Source organism: Eretmochelys imbricata, chromosome 15 (assembly GCF_965152235.1).
Source record: "Eretmochelys imbricata isolate rEreImb1 chromosome 15, rEreImb1.hap1, whole genome shotgun sequence".
Lineage (NCBI taxonomy): Eukaryota > Metazoa > Chordata > Testudines > Cheloniidae > Eretmochelys > Eretmochelys imbricata.
Window position 1 is genome coordinate 16,782,131 of NC_135586.1, and position 12,091 is coordinate 16,794,221.

Here is a 12,091-nt window from a genome sequence, read left to right on the forward strand (position 1 = left end):
ACAGCCTGGACTTTTGCTCAGTTTGGGAACACAGTTAATATGTCCCGTCTACACTGCAATACACGTCTTTAATCATGCCAAGAACTACCTTTTTGTTACTGGGTCCCCTTACTCAGTAGGATTTGCAGTGTACATAGAACCTAAATGTCCAATTTTTACAACGTGGTTCATCTAGCAACTGCAGTTTAATGGGTTATATTTTCTCCAGAAGGCAGACCTGTACTAGCTTCACAACTGTCAAAGACCCATCTCTTTGGAAGAATTCCTTTATACACTAATGCTTTACAGCAAGTCATATATGACTACCACCCAGCTAAGTTAAGCAGTACTGAATAGAGTCACCATAAGAAGCACATAATCAAAATGCATCATAACAGGACTTCTCAACAGGGCTTTTTGTGAAGAAAATAGTGGGGGGTTTTTCAGGAGGAAAAAAGGGGGATTTTATTCATGTTTTGAACTGTTATGTCTGAAGTACTTACATGAATAGAACATATTTGGAAGTTTTTTGATACTAGAAATATTAGATTTTGAGATCATTTGGGATGACCTCATTCATGGCTTTCACACATGTAAGTAATACAGCTATGAGAAACTCAAATTAGTAAATCTTTTCTACGATACCATCACTTGCATGCTACCTCAAAGTATGTGTGTATATAAAAATTAAATATACATACTCATTCACACCACCACCATTTGAAAATAGGTTTGTTTGTTTAGCATTGTAATAACACAATTGATTCTTATTTCAGAAGTGGAACAAAGCATTAAATGACCTATATCACAGTGGCAATCTAGAGTGGTTTCATGGTATACAACAAAAGCATCAAGAGTCCACTTTTTGTCACATTCCAGTGTGCAAATACTACACTCAAAGGAAGTTTTTCTTCAGCTCTCATCTGTGGCAAAAATTGAACCGTTTTTTCATGGATTTATTTTATTCTGATTGTTTTGTGATCACTTTTACTGCTCCATAGAGACCAACAATTTTGAAATTGCTCAGCAATTACAGTGGTTTTTGAGCAACTGCAATTTTAAACTCTTCGTTTGTAGTACCAAATGCATTTTAATGGGTCAAACTTTAATATTTAAAAAATGATCCATAAATCCACCTACATACATTTTTTGACCCAGAATGCTATTACTTAAACTACTTTTTCTCTTTTAACATACACATGTTTTACTTAGGTTCAAAGTTGTGCAAATTGCAACATGACAGCATTAATAACTCAAAAGCAAAAAGTTCAAGCTTTGATTTGTCAGCATTAAAGTTTCCTTTAACACTGGAAAAATACATGCATCTTGGAAAAAGGGAATTGTGAGTATTGTTTTCATTGGCTTTTGTGAAGAAACTAGTTACAACTGACTGGTTCACAGTTCTTACTATTCCAGGGGAACTGTGTGTTGTTATGGCTGGGCTTATGGAGAATTAGTATTCAAGTTGAAATATAAAAGGCATGCGAACACAAGACATGTTCTAGCCAGATATACTGCATGGTACAAAACAGGAAAATAGTTGGCTAGGAATGTAAGAACCCATAAAGGACATTGGTGAAGGGTTGGGCTGCAAAAGGTAATCTGTAATACTTTAAAATGCAATTACGGTCAGAGAAGTCATAATGAGTCAAAAATGACATCATCTTCTTCAGCGTGTTAGCTCCCAATGCATATTAAGACTTCAGTCTGCTGATTTTAATGACAAAAACCAGTTTTTACTCCTATTAGCACTGCAGAGCCATGAAAGATTGGGAGCTAGTTTCTATTCTGTTGCATGCATCAACACCATTAACAGTTCTGACTGCAGAATCTTTATCACTGACGTTGACAAACAAGCCAGAAGGAGCCCAGATTTTGTTTCCAAAATTATTTTGGTTATGAAAAAACATTTCCTTGTAAACTGAGCTAATTTCATTAGGATTCATTAATAGACAATACAAGTACTACGAGACATCATTTTCAATAATTACAATTAAAAATTCTTGCAAAGAGTGTCCTTTACAGTCTAAATAACTTAGGCCCATATACTTCCCCTGGTGTGCAGTACAGGTGAGAAAAAACCAGGGTAGACCCATTCAGAGAGGGCAAGCAACTAAGTAAGATGTGTGGGATCCACAAAAGTATTCAGACACCTGAACCCCAGACTCAGGCACCCAAGCCCCTGTGTTAGGCACCTAAGTCCCAGTTGTAGCTTTGCTGCAAGCCACAAAACTCTCACCAAACCTCTAGACACCTCCCAGGTCAGTGCCCTAAAGACTGGTCTATAGAGTCATTCTCTCTGGACCAATGACTATTCAACTGTGGATACAAACTTAAATAGTGCATCCACCTGGAAGGGAGGAAACCCCTCGTCTAGACCCCCTGCTCCATCAACTATCATTATTTATCCACAGCGGACCAGCTTCAACAGGAGAGATTCTGGAAATTATAAGATATGCCCCTCCACCTCCGGCTGTCTTGTGTGGAGTGAGATAGGTGCCTAACTCATTTCTGCAATAAACACCTTAGGCGCCTAAACTGCCTGATGCCAGGCAGTAGGTGGCCGTTTGTGCATCACTAAGCAGAGCTAAGCTTCTATCTTCAAGAGAGGGGAGGGGCTTAGCCAATAAGAGGTACTAAGGAGAGGGGGGTGTGCTATCTTAGGTGGCTCTTCACCTAGTGGGCTTGCTTCTGAGGATCCCATTCTTGCTCCTCTCCCCATTCATTGCATTGGGAGCCTAGGTGCCTAACTCGGCCTTGCAGATCACAGTGTTGTTCCTGAATTTTCTAGGGGCCTAAAAGATAGGATGCCATGATGCTCACCATTGCAACACTTAAGTCCCTTTGTGAATCCTTCTTAGTTACACTGCTCCCTCTGACTGAATTCATGGAAGAATTTAGTAGCGTTGGGATTGGGGGAGAGGAAAGGAGTAGAGGTGAGACAGGAACAAGCTGGGGTAGAAAGCCTGTTCCTCCAATACTGCAGGCCGCTCTTCAAGAAATCTTGCAAAGAGGGAATTCTGTCTGAGAATATAGGGTAACAGAGGCTGGGAGCATGGGAAGGAGAATATGCAGATTCAGCGGTCCCTGTGGAATTACAGAGTTTAAACTTTTGTACACAAGGGGATAATACAGGCTATTTTTAATGAAATAAAAATATCACCTATTCTCATTGTAACAAGTAAAGATACAAAAAAAAGAACGCAAATTTTAGATATGGGCAACTAAATATCAAATCTAAATTCTGCATCTGTGTGCTCAAATAGATAGGCAGGCCCATGAAATGACATTTACATTTCTACGTGATAATCTAAATGCTCATGCATCGTGTAGCCATTTGTAGACTGGGCTTCACCTACTTTATGCATGATCTCGTAGCATATTGCTCAGTTGCTGTAGAATCAGGCAGCCAGTAGAGGGAGCAAAAGTAAATAAAAGCATATTGTCAAAACTGTGACAATATCAATGAGGCTCCTAATGAGAAAGTACAGCAAAGCCATTACAGAAAAGCAGATGAGGAGAAACATTCTTTACCAAATGGAAGATGACAAATCTAGCAAGAAAAGAGTATTTTCCAGCTTCTGAGAGGGATTAGTAACAGGTAGTAAAAGTTTCTGGGTTAAATTCAATCCTGGTGTAACTAGGGGCAATTCCACTGACCTCAGTGGAGTTCTGCCTGGGCTAAATTTGATACTAAAAAGCTATAATGTACCAAATATAATAATACTTTTTATGTTTGTAAATGCTTTTCATTTGAAGAGCTCTAAATACTTTATAAATTAGTACTGTATTACTATTACAATTTTCCAGGTGGGAAAATTGAGGCTTATGGAAGTTAAATTACATGCCCAAGGTCACAAAGTAAATTAGTAGCAGAGTTGGGTACAAACCCAAGAGATTACATTCCCTGTCCCACCTTGCTACAGCCAGTAGACCACACTCTTCCTCAAGCTGCAATGTCCCTTAATGGCTAGGAAAATCCTCCTAGGTCATCAACCTTACTCTTTAAAAAACCTGACAAAATACTCATTCTTGTTCATCATAAAATAAATGCACAGAGATTACATTTCTGTTTGGTATTTGTGGCTCACGGATATTAAAAAGCTGAGGTGATATATTCTAAACTCAAGGCAAAAGGCATTAGCATCACCAATGCCAGCTGCTAGAAGAAAGAAATCATTACACAGAGGCTCTCCAAAGATGCTCTTTCCTCCAAATACCTGCAACAACATTTTGCAGGAATATTTCAGAGCAACAGTTTAACTGTAATTACAAAGACCTGGATGGTAATCAAAATATTATTATTTCACTCTAGTATTATCGTTATGTAGGACAAAGATACTAGGCCACTCACAAACATTTGTCCTGTGAAGTATTTCCCCATCTCCAGTTACTCTTCCTCTAGTTCAAAACTCCATGCATTTCTGTCAATATTATTAACTAAAATGAGAATATGAAACAAATTAAATGTGACCATCTGTAGGGATACATTAAGGCAGGATCTAAACCACACAGTCAGAGAGAGGGATCCTAGAGGGAACACAGTCAAAGATGGAGTAGCAGACAACAGCCCAGTGTCCATCTCACTGCTGCCAGCTTGTTGTCTCTTATGGAAGGAAGCTCAGAGGCTCCAGATTAGGAAAAAAACTAGAATCCATCCACAGGGAGATAGGAGTGGGAGGGAAAATCCATGATATTATCTGAGAAGGTGATGTGAGGCATGGTTCTTAAATATTGATGAGTCCTGATTTCATTGAGCTTTGAATTAATCTCTGACGGTATAATTGTGCAACAAGTTAATGTTATTTAATATTTGTATTGCAGTAGTGTCCAAAGGCCCCACTGTGCATCAGGACCCCTTTGTGCAAAGCATTAGGTGCCATGCAAAGACCCTGACCCTGCTCCAAAGGGCTTATATATTGAACATATGTACAGTCAATGTGTTGCCTTGAAGCAGGGCTGCTAGACAGGAAGCCCCATAGGTTTCATTCCTGGCTCTTCCATTGACTAGCTGTGTGACTTTCCACAAGTTGCTTCACCTCTCAGTGCCTCAGTCTTCCCATTTGTAAACCTGAGATAACAATTTCACAGAAATGTTCTGACAATTAAATTAGGTCATGCCTGAAAAGCAACCACCGTATATTGATTCACCAGTAATAGTGACACAGGGCCCTTCAACCCTTCTCCCAGCACAGAGGTCGCCCAAGTGGCGGCATCGCACAGTCCCTCTTCCCCTCAGAAGAGATAGCAACCCAGCACCCCCATATATCGCATAGGAGTGCCCCCACCAGCAACATGGATCCCCTCAACACTACCCCTGACAGCAACGGAGACCTCTGGCCCCCACGGAGCCCCCCTCATAGCGACAGGGACCCCTCACCCCCCCCAGAGCCCCACCCCACAGCGACACGGACCCCTCACCCCCACCCCACAGCAACATGGACCCCTCACCCCCACGGAACCCCATCCCACAGCGACACGGACCCCTCGCCGACACAGAACCCCCACCCCACAGCGACACGGACCCCTCGCCCCCCACAGAGCCCCCCCCGCACAGCAACACAGACCCTTCGCCCCCACCCCACAGCGACACGGATCCCTCGCTCCCACAGAACCCCCACCCCACAGCGACACGGACCCCTCACTCCTCACAGAGCCCCCACCATAGCGACACGGACCCCTCGCCCCTACCCCACAGCGACACGGACCCCTCGCTCCCCACAGAACCCCCACCCCATAGCGACACGGACCCCTCGCTCCCACAGAACCCCCACCATAGCGACACGGACCCCTCGCCCGCCCCTCCCCCCCACAGCGACACGGACCCCTCGCTCCCACAGAACCCCCACCCCATAGCGACACGGACCCCTCACTCCCCACAGAACCCCCACCACAGCGACACGGACCCCTCGCCCGCCCCTCCCCCCCACAGCGACACGGACCCCTCGTCCCCACGGAGCCTCCACCCCAGAGCGACACGGACCCCTTGCCCCCACGGAGCCCCCCCAGCCACAGCGACACGGACCCCTCGCCCCCAGAGCCACACGGTGGTAACGTGGATCCCTCCCGCCCCGTGGTAGCACTGACCGGCTCCCCAGGTGCTCCCCGAGCCCAGAGGTAACGGACACACAGAGGCTCTTCACCAGGCTGCCCGCGGGAGGGGGACGCGGCATCCCTCCGCTGCCTGGGGGGACTAGGGAAAGGGAAGGGAGGAGAACGAAATGGATCGGTCACGCGGCGCTCTACTACCTACACCTAAAGATTCATTGGGGGACCAGACAGAGGCAGCAGAGCGTCGAGCCCCATGATAAGAAATCACGTGACGCGCTAGGCCCCCCCCTCCTTGCCAAGTCTGAGATCGCCTCTCTCGTGGGGAGAGCGGCGGGCATGCGCCGTGTGGCCTGTGTGAGGGGCCAGGTGGCGCGAGCGGGAGAGGGTGGCGGGGAGGTGGGGCCCTCCTGTGAGGGAGCCCGGATGATTACGCCGAGCAGCCCGAGCGTCTCCTAGGCTTGCTGCCGGCTCAGGGCTGCACAGACGGAGCCCGGCCCTGCTGCTTCCGGGGGGTGCCGGGCAGGCTCCGCCCCCTGCAGCAGTATGGGGCGGGGGTTGTGGTACTTTCTGCAGCAGCAGCCGCCTTGGGTTATGGCACTTTGGGGCGCCCTTGGCCCATTAGTTTTTGTCAAGGGCCAAATTTCTTGGTCAAGATCCGGACTCCTGAGAAAATAATAATAAAAAAATGGAAAATAAAATAAAAATAATAAAAGTAAATAAAGTAAATGAAGATCTGGCAGTCTGGGTTGGACCCGGGGTCTCCCTCTTGACTACCCCCTGCTTTGGGGTATACATAAGTTATGTCCGTGTCATTTACAACAATCAGAAGGGGGTCCTGGGGGGGAGGAAGAGATTCCTTGTTTCTCCAGCAACCTGACACCCTAATTTTACCTCTTACAGTTTACAGCCTGATGTATGGACCATCATCTCATACCCCCGGTAATGCTATTTTAAAATCCACTTTCTAACACATGGTTGTGAGGACTGAAGGTAAATAAAACTGCTTAAAATCCAGTGGGGAAGTTAGTTACCCATTATCACGTTGCAAGAGGAAAGCTTGATTTTTTTCCCCCTTTCCGTAGAAATAAAGACATGAGCTCCTGCCAAAGATACCAGAGTAAAACAAACAGTCACAGGGATGAATCCATTATTAGTTGGCAGTATCATTCGCGGATGGTGTAGTTGGGTGGGAAAAGCTTTGTTTTGTGATCCTCTGTGTTGTTTCCTTTTACAAACCAAATTCACTCCAACATCTAAAGTAAATAAATTAACAGTTTGAGAACAATAAGGTTATCCGAGGCCAAAGTGAGGAAATAAGGGCTGTGTGCAGCTGCTTGGTGCTTCTGCACAAAGCAGGCTGTCCAAGGTTTCTCAAAATTGTCTAGTGATTTTGGGATGACCCATTTGAAAGACCCAAAACAGATCCAGTGTTTCAGAAAGAGCTGAGCACCTGCCTTCTGAAAATTAGGCTTCTTTAAGGTGTCTCACCCCTAACCCTAAATCACTTTTAAAAATCTTGGCTACAGTCTTTCCAGGTCTGATTTTTCAAGCCAGCTTCCCAATTTGGAGTTTGCACATAATTTTGTGGGCAGTCAGCTTTCAAAATCTGTCACTCTGTGTATTTACCTTTTAATCAGTCACTGATGGCTCAAAATACACAAGCAACCACTATACTCAGGGTAGTTTTCTAGAGCTATATCTCTTATGGTCAAGAATTATAAAATAATACTTAGCACTCATATAGTGTTTTGCTGACAGTCATCCCTTTAAATACATCATCCCTGTAAATAGTAGAATCACAATTTTACAAAGAGAAGAATTGAGGCAAAAGAAGTGAAGTGGCTTGCCCTAAACTGAAGGAATCACTATCAAAGAGAGAATTAGAACTCTGGATTAGCTGGCTCCTTTTCATGGACTCAGGATAATAAGACCACACAGGAGGTCAAGGTCTCAGAAAGCTTGATTGAGAGGTCATTTTGAAAGTACTTCTATCACAGTGATGGGCACAACAGAAAGCCCTGAAGGAGATAGAATTCAGAGTACTGTACACTCTATTAAAGGCACATTGCCAAAGTTATTAGACCAAGAATTAACCTACCAGACAGACATCTTCGTAAATGTTTTCATAAATCTGCAACTATTCTCTTCTAAAGGTCTGTCTAGTAAAAGCATTGTTAAAGGTTCTGTGTGTTCCGTTAATTCTGAAGTGTCCACATGCAGATATTTTATTCTTTAAGTCCTTGCTGATGCCTGGCCACAACACTGACTGGTTGGCCAGTTCACAGCATTTAGTTAATCCTTGATATCCTTCATGGATGAGGTTTAGGATTTCTCCTCTCATTTCATTTGGAATTATGATGCAATTGCCGGTAATCATGAGTCCATTTGACTCAATTGTCTACACACCGCAGAGTAGTCTCTTGTCTCTTCCTTAGTGTCTTTTAGATACATTGGCCAGCAGCCTTCCTGAAGTTGCATGTTTGTCAAGGTTTTTTTTGTTGCTGGTGTAATCTCTCATATTTAGCAATTGGGTTAAATGACATTAACCTTAGCAATAGACTTTGGCATCCCAGTGCTGCTTGATCCAGGTCTCTTCTGTTGATGCGGGTTACAAACGATTTCTGGTCTGTTATCAGCGTAAATGAAGCCAGTTCACGCAAAGATCTGAAAAAGTTCTCACATGCCCATAAGCTTGCTTGGCACTCCTTTTTAATCTGTGAATATCATTTTTCTGCTTCTATGGGTTCGCGAGAACAAAATGCAACTGGCTTCCACTCAGAGCCATGTTGTTGCAACAATACACAACCTAGGCCATAGCTGCTTTACCCTGTACTGACCATTGTGGGTTTATTCTTAATTTGGCCTTCAGAGCCAAGATGTGCTGGGCTTTAACAGTTCATTCAGTGTACAAAGGACTTATAGAAGTCAACCAAGGTAATTTACCATCCCCAATATATATCTTGGTTCTGGTACATTAGTTGGTGCATTCAGTTCTCTAATTGCTTTGACTTTCTTCAGTTAAAGATGGAATCAGTCCTATTTGTTGTCTGTCCCAAAAATTCAATTTGGGGTAGACAGAAAATGGATTTTTCCTTGTTTACCTTCAGTCCAGACTGACTGACTAGATTTAGGAATACTGTCCATGAAAACTACAACTTCATTTATGTTCATCAACAGTTCTGCCATCTTTCTTTGGAAAATTTCAGGTGCTTTGGTAATCCCAGAAAGTAATATTCAAAAGCAAAATGTCCCAAAGGATGTGATAAATGTAGTCAGTTTAGCACATTCTTTGGATAAAGGAATTTGGCAGAATTTACACAAGGCATCCAACTTGGAGAATAATATAGCTCCTTTCACTTTGGGGAGGAAGTCATCCAGTGTTGGGAGGATATATTTTTTTCTCACAACTGCTTCATTAAGTCTTTTAAGATCCACACAGATTTTTATTTTTCCATTTTTCTTTATAACTGGTATCATTGGCACATATCATACTGTTGGCTCAGAGATTTTCTTGATTATGCCAATCCACTCCATTCTTTTTAACTTAGTTTCCACTTTATGACATAACGGGCTAGGAATCCTGTGAGTTGTATCTAAGTAAATGATTCAGCATTGTCTCTTAAGGTTATTTGTACTGGATCTCCTTTCAAAAATCCAGTATCACCTTCTGTTTGCAACTGTTGTTGCTTTTTTCCTTCTGTTTCTGTTCTTAGTTTACTCCTGACACCATGTCATGTACTTCTGTACCAGATATGGACTGGTCACAGAGCTTGCTTATACACTCCAGCTGTGTTCATCATAACATAAGATTCTTTAATTCTCTGCCAGGTATGGTGGAGATTCCTTTAAATAAGGAATTTTACAGTGTCACCTAGTGGTCAAACAGTGTAATACAGTTTAGCATTCCTTGATGAAGTGAGCTGTAACTCACGAAAGCTTAAGCTCAAATAAATTTGTTAGTCTCTAAGGTGCCACAAGTACTCCTTTTCTTTTTGCGAATACAGACTAACACAGCTGCTACTCTGAAACCTGTAATTTACCAGGAACTCTGTCAGCTGATTGATTCACTCAGGGTTTCTTTGTAATTTTTGTCACTTCTAAATAAAAGAGGTAATTTGCCTCCTATGTGAGGCTGCGACCCATCCTAATTTTTGTGAGATAATTTCATGTAGTCCTTTAATGGCAGGACCATTAAGCTAACTGTCACAAAACATTTCAGTCCAGCACAACTGCTATTAGACATTAATTTACCATTGTTGTCTTGCAGAACAAACTACTTAAAGTGACAAGTTGACTGGTGAGGCAGAGAGCAATTAGCACCAGTTTTGTTAAAACAGTAATTAATGAGCCGGTAGAAGAGTTCAACATATTGGGCAATAATTAAATGACCAGACTAGTAAATTGAAATTCTGCTGTTATAGCAGAAATACTGTATGTGGGACTGTAATTGAACTCTGGGTTTCTGGTGACATTCTGAGCTATACTCCCAAAACAGCTGTACTGGCAGTCTGAAGACAGTTCAGAACCCAAGCTAAGTCCATTGCTCTGTAGTTGACAGCTGTGGAGAAAGGCATACTACTCCCACCCTGGAAAGTGGGAGTGTCTCATATCACTCTCCAAATGCATTTAGGCTAACTTGAGGATGGACATACTTCCAGCCTTCTTAGCCAGAGGGATGGTTGCTATGATGCAAGGCTCAGTGATGGGCAAAATGGGACAGATCCTCAGAGCTGCAGCAAGGAATAAAAAGGGAAGAAACCGTGATTCATTTGTTTATGACACCAGATCACAGAGGTGAAAACACCACCCTTGTTTTATGTAGCATTTCAGGGGTAGATTCTCAGCTAGTGTGAATTGCTATAGTTCTACTGAGGTTCAGCTGAGGATCTGCCCCATAATCTGTATTCTTATAATTATGCTTTGTATTTCAATGCAGTTTATCTAAGGATCTCACCTTTGAAAGCTAGCATGACTGTCCTGACAGATAAGCAATACTCTATCCTGGTTATAGAGGGGCAAACAAAGGCATACAGGGTGGGATCCACAGAGATAGTTAGTCACCTAACTCTCAGGTTTTAGTCATTTAAGTCCCAGTTATGGTTTCACTGAAATCCACAAAACTCTCACTGAACCCTGTAGGCATCTACATTCACTTGGCCCCTAAGCTTCTGCCTGTGCCTATGCACACTGCTGCTTCACTCTAGCCATCTAGGTGCTTGCCTCCCACCTAAACCCCAGAGCAATACACAAAGCAGGGAAAGACAGGTGTTTGGCCACCCAAGTCACATACAGAGCCCAATTTGATAGTATCTGAGTATGCCTACTGGATAGGGTCCCATTCTGCCAGAGAACAAGGTGCCCACCTTATAACTTTTATCCCAGTGATTAGAGCACTACTTTGGGATTTGGGAGGCCCAAGTTCGATTGCCCCACCTCTGTGCCAGAGCGGGGAAGAAGGGAGAGCCCTGTTCAAACCCTATCTCTCAGGAACATGTCCTAACAATTGAGCTATGGATATTCTGATGTGGCCTCCCACAATCTCTCCTGTTGAAACTGTTGCACTCTGGATAAATAATGACAAAGTGGCTAGAGCAAGTGGACTGGACCCAAGGTCTCCCACACGAGTGCCCTAACCACTGATCTACAGAGTCATTCTCTCCCTCCAGCCCAATGACTATTCCACTGTGGATAAATACTTAAATAGTCATTGGGCCAGAGGAGTAGGCTGCTAATTTTTTCTATTCTAGTTGGGTGTGATAAGACCCTATCACTGTGGTATTCTGGTCCAGGAATCTTGAATCCTCAGTCCAACTACTACAGCACCCTCTAAACATATTTACATGATTAAGCAACCTCATGGACACTAGTGACCTTCTGTATTTCTCATTATGAACAATTTGTTAAATAGAGACAATATCCTCAGCATTGTACAATGCACAAATAGGATTCATGTATTATTGTCTTAATTCATATCACTTTAGAAAAAAGAGACTTAAAACTGCAATTTGTTGCTGTAAAATTTATGTATTATAAAACCAAATGGTCACTGTATCCTGAGGTT

At 43.2% G+C, this 12,091-nt stretch overlaps 1 protein-coding gene across 4 annotated transcripts in view; it reads right to left on the minus strand.

The window, feature by feature from the left end:
- GNB1L (G protein subunit beta 1 like) overlaps positions 1 to 6,447 on the minus strand; it is a 56,779-nt gene extending 50,332 nt beyond the window's left edge. For all 4 annotated transcript variants that reach the window (XM_077835199.1, XM_077835200.1, XM_077835201.1 and 1 more), the window contains exon 1: positions 6,067 to 6,447. The gene's annotated coding sequence lies outside the window, so the exon portion shown is untranslated. The remainder of the gene's footprint in view (positions 1 to 6,066) is intronic.
- Between the last annotated feature and the right edge of the window lie 5,644 nt (positions 6,448 to 12,091).